The sequence below is a fragment of the Phalaenopsis equestris genome, unplaced genomic scaffold (assembly GCF_001263595.1).
Source record: "Phalaenopsis equestris unplaced genomic scaffold, ASM126359v1 Scaffold000162, whole genome shotgun sequence".
NCBI classification, from domain to species: domain Eukaryota; kingdom Viridiplantae; phylum Streptophyta; class Magnoliopsida; order Asparagales; family Orchidaceae; genus Phalaenopsis; species Phalaenopsis equestris.
Genome location: NW_018164604.1, coordinates 25,303 through 30,606, shown reverse-complemented (window position 1 = coordinate 30,606; position 5,304 = coordinate 25,303).

The window sequence follows — 5,304 nt, the reverse complement described above, 5'->3', positions numbered from 1 at the left end:
TTTGGAGGTGCCTAGGGGCAAAAGACCAAGTTAGGCATTTCACATATCCATTCTAAGATATCCATTCTAAATGAACCATGGATCAAAGAAATCCCCATTTTGGGTTCCCATGTATTGGTCTTAGCCAGGGTATTGTGGGGGTATTATGAGGGTATGGTGTATCTTAGCTCTAAATCAACACCCAGGGTCAATCCTAAGGCCAAGTAGTCCTATAGGAACTCTTCTTGAGTTTTCTTATAATGATCTTACCTACTAATTGTAAGAGGTTAGGATCAATATGTGGAACTTCAAGTTGAGTGAAGAGAAGAGTTTTTTTTGAGTTTCTAATGGTGAGGGTACCTTTTCTAGTTTTCTAAGACTAGTCAGTAGGAAAATCCTATGGCTAGACCTAGGCTACTAAAGAAGTTTCTAGACCTCAACCAAAAGTGAGGTCAACACAAGTCTAGGAATTATGTTGTGGAAGTTGTGCCAAATAGGAGCAATATTATTCTTTATCCTTACTAGAGATGCTATGAAGAACACTGACTAATCTAAATTTTGAATAGTCCTGAAGAAGGGCTAGGTAGAGAAGATACTAGCTCTCACTCTAGAGTTCCCTCTTCTTCCTCCTCCTGGGGGCTAACTTCTTGTATAAAAACCTAAAGCAAAAGACCGAATTGGGGGCATTAGTCTGTCACTCTAATGTCCTCTAACTCTACACCCTTCAAAATTTATTTCCCTATTTATTTGCACATTACCATATGAGTTACATTCTCATCCATACAATCTCATGTGATTCTACCATTAGTTGACTGAGATAATACTATCACAGATCTTACATTTTCTCACAACAAATTTTAACATCTCAATTGGACAAATCAAGAAGTAAATGAAGTACAAGGATTAAATCATTACAATTTATTCCAACTTTATAAACAAGTACTTCACACAATTTCCATCCAACACTTAATTACTTATCATTTTATAGAAAAAGATAAGGAAAACTTCTCAGAATTCATGGAGAAAACACAACAACATTTAAGTTTAAAAGTAGAAATCATGTCAAAAAACAAGAAGTTTAAATTAAAACAAAATGTAGTTACGAAGATAAAAATTTATCTCAAATTCCTCTCCACCAAATTCTTAAAGTTCATTTGAATCTCTTTCTTTTTCTTACATCTCTCCCTTTCTTCTCTCTAAAAAATATCCTAATTCTTCTATGATGAAAGAAGCGACAAGGGGGGGTGGGGGGTAATTCAATCTAAGTCTTCTTTTTTTATAGTTTTCTAAAAGGTACTTTGGTGTCTCTTCAAAATGTGTCCAAATTCAATGAATCTTGCAAGAGTTATCTCTTTTCAAGAGCCACTTTAATGTATTTTCATGCCCATTAACTGCAATTCATGTTTTCACCAAGAGTTGCTTCAAAAACTCCTTTGAAATTCCTTCAAATTCATTGAAATTTATTCATAACTACCTCTTGCACGTAAGCGTGAGGTTTTTGACGCTTAGGCATGACCTTCTTTATTTCCTGACACTTAAGTGTCAGTCCTGGGTGCTTAAGCGCCACAGTTCATTTTCACACCTTCTTCATTTTTGGTCTAAATTTGATCTTTTTTCATTCATTTCACCATTTTTCATCCATTTAATTGTACCTAAAGTAAAACATACAAATATCTTTCATTAAAGCGTAATATCACAAAAATATGTATAAAAATGTGTACATAAATGCTATATATTTTAGGTGTATCAGTAAGCCCCTTTTCGTCGTAGATAAATTCCATACTTTTGATATAGAGCGCATGATTGGTAACTTAGCCTTTCCTTTAAATTTAATTTTTTTTTATTTACCCTTGTAACACAGGTTTAATTACTGTAGAGGAAACAATGGATATCATTGACTCCTGACTCATAGAGACGCTGCACCAACTCAAACTAGAGGATTTGGTCGGTTCCTTTGCTCAGATTGCAGCCAAGGGGGTATCCACTCCATTACCTCTTTCGATCCAAACACCCCTTTTAGTCTATCTAAAGATGGAGTTTGGTGGCCTAAGGTAATCTCATGAGTTGTTAGTCTACCGTATGGATGAGATCGTAAACTCCCTTACTCGGGCTACATATATCTAATAGAAAGCAACCGTAATCAAACTTGCAAGTGGAGTTGACAGTTGTGTACCAACACAAGGAGGATCTTCGAGTCTGAATTGCACACATAGAGGTTATGTAGGCCAAGGTTGCAAATATGGAAGCTCTACGGGCTCAAGTTGTAGACGTGGAGGTTCTCCGAGCCAAGGTGGTTGATGTAGAAGTTCTCGAGATGAAGTTACATATGTGGAGGTTCTCCTTGCTAAGGTTGCTGAATGAAAGTTCTCTAGGCTGAGGTGGTGATCATGGAAACTCTTCGAGCCAAGGAGAAGAGTCTAAAGGATGAATTGGTCGAATTTTGGGTCACTAATTTGATCTCTTACATACTCATTGAAGAAGAGAAGTGAGAGAAATATAAGTTTGGGGGGAGTGGCTTGATGAATCTGGGATTAGTTCTGCCTGAAGCGGTGGACAACTAGGTTAGAAAATATTTCTTCTTATAAATCAAAATTTTATATAATTTTATCACCATTATTTTTCTTGGTTTTTGCACCAGAGTGGAATCTTTGATGGCCCCGATGAGATGTGTAGGCATCTGCAAGGAGCATAATAAAGGTTTGAATGGATACTAAACAAAACCTTCATTTTGAACTTTAAGTTGTCCTCAAGTTGTTTTTACTTTCGATACTCAATGGCTTCAAAATATTCTCCTCAATTTTTTAGCTCAGTTAGATCATCTGAGAGATTGATCCTTTCCAATTTTGAGGTTAGGTTGTTAGAAGAGACTTGCATTTAAGATACAAGTGTCATTTTGGAGCAAGTTGATGTGGATGTTGGGCTACTGATTACCTCGGCGATGGTTTATTCTTTTATCTAGAACAGTTTCATTGTGGGCTTTGATCTCAATTTTCAACTTCCATGGAGTTATACCAGCCCAAGTGAAGCCAAATTCAATTGCTGCGATGTGACTTATGTAGTTTACTTGTGCAGAAGTGGCATTCCTTGGTTTCGTAAATTGTTCTCACATATATTCTCTCTTCAAGTCAAGCAAGAAGGGTACATTATTTTTGGTACCACTCAAAAGTTTCATTTTATCGATTTGTAGAACAAGATAAAGGATCAGAAGCTCATATTCTTGAGGGTTCCTGTGATGAGTGGGGTATCCACTCTTTTATCTAGAAAGAAATCCCATGTGATTTGATTGAGTTTAGGCCAAGTTCTTAAGGTTTTAGTGTGAACAACTAACAGGTTAGGTCACTTGGAAACGATTACGGAGAGCTGTCCGATCGCGCGTGTATCCAATGGATGGAGGAGATCAAGCCGGACATATCCATGGTGCATAAAGCGCGGTCCGCTTGGAGGCTACGTGGCTGGTAGTGTCAATGGCGGAGCGACGCGTGGAGCCTTCGGAGCGGATGAGGATGAGTTGGCGCTGCATGGACAAGAAGAAAAATAGGGATTTTTGAATTATTTTAAATGCCTAAATTTTGAAAATCCATATCTTTCTCTAGAAAAATCATAAAAATAAAACAAAAACACCCTCTTGCTTAGTGAACAGAGGAGAATAATGTGGACTAAAAATAAAAATTATTTTCTCACTTCTTGGCTTTTAATTAATTAAATACCCTCTGTAGTATTTTAATTCTCCAAGGCTTAAAACATTTCACCACGACTTAGAATTTTGAGGGTTTGTTCCTCATGGCAAATGTCATGTCGTCTAATTTTTCCAATGTCAGAGGGCATCTCTATGCTTCTAACCCTAATTTTCAAGCTAAACTGACCATTTTGGCTTATTTTAATTATATAAATCAAAATATCACTTGAAAAATTATGAAAATAATTTTAATAGGTTTCATGTGGTCAGAGAAGTCTAGAATAAATATTGTGATGCTTTGAATCATTTTGTGAATTTTTATACTTAGTTAAATATAAATACCTTGTATTAATTTGTGTAAATTAAATACATATAAAAAATTAACAAAATCAACTCCACATTGTTCATAAAAATCATTTCTACCTACTGTAAAAATATCAAAATTATTTGACTTAGTCTAGGTAATAAAATGAATTTCTTAACGAAACCTTGCTTTTTGTATAAAAATAATTATATTAAATTAAATATTGTTAGAAAAATTATGAAAATTATTTTTTTGAGTTCCTTGTGATCAGGGGCATTTTATAAAAATAAAACCCATTTTTGTGAAAATATTTCATTTTTAAAATATACTTTGAATTAAAATAATCAAAAATTTCAAAAATACAAAAAAATGGTTCAAAATGAGTGGGAATGTCCCCTGATCTCTTAGAATTCATTAAGACATTTTTCCTAATTTTTCTAAGTTAAAAAATCAATTTTAAAGGCTTAAAAATGAGTTTTATATATTTTCTCACTAAAATAATTATATTAAATAAATTAAAAATCACAAAAATACAAAATTTGATGCTTTAAGTTTTCTAAACTCAGAGGAGTCTAATAAATTTTTAAAAATAATTTTTGTAATTAAAACACTATTTTCTATTTAAATAAATTATGAAAATTGATCTAAAATTAAGTAATAAAAATATAAATTTGATTCAAAAAATCATGAAATTTTGCCTAAGTGTTTCTCTGATCTAAGGAAACCTCTAATAATTTTTCCATAAATATAAATTTTATTTTGGATAATTAAATAAATTAACTTTTAAAAATCCTATTTTCTAAATAATTATCTAAATTAAATCAAATTTTGAGAGGTCCACATATCCTCCTCTAACATATCATTTGAGTTATGTTTAAAGAGTTAAAAGGTGAAGTCCCCCAAGGGCAAGATAGTTATTTTAGACTTTGGCGCCTTATCAAAATTTAGGGTTAACCATGGATAAATGGGTAAATTTGATCCTAATAAACATGTTTGGATGATTGAAATACAATGGGATTATAAGGTAGAAACCCATTCAACACCCTTGCACGATATCAACTAAAAGCATAATTCTCCTAATATTCATGACTTGGAAGTCAATTAAAGATCAAACGATACTTAAGTAATGGGCTTCAACCAAAAGGATGATAACTTACTTTCCTTAAGCCTAAAATTGATGATAATGTGATCTTTAAATGAAAATACATGTCACTTAAACTAAAACACTTAAACCACTTAAACTAAAATCTTAACCTTCACCAAAATCCCCATTATGAATGTTAAGGGCTTGGTAGTGACCTAGGCTTGCTTTCTAAGGTCAACTGCTTTGATTTACGAGATATTT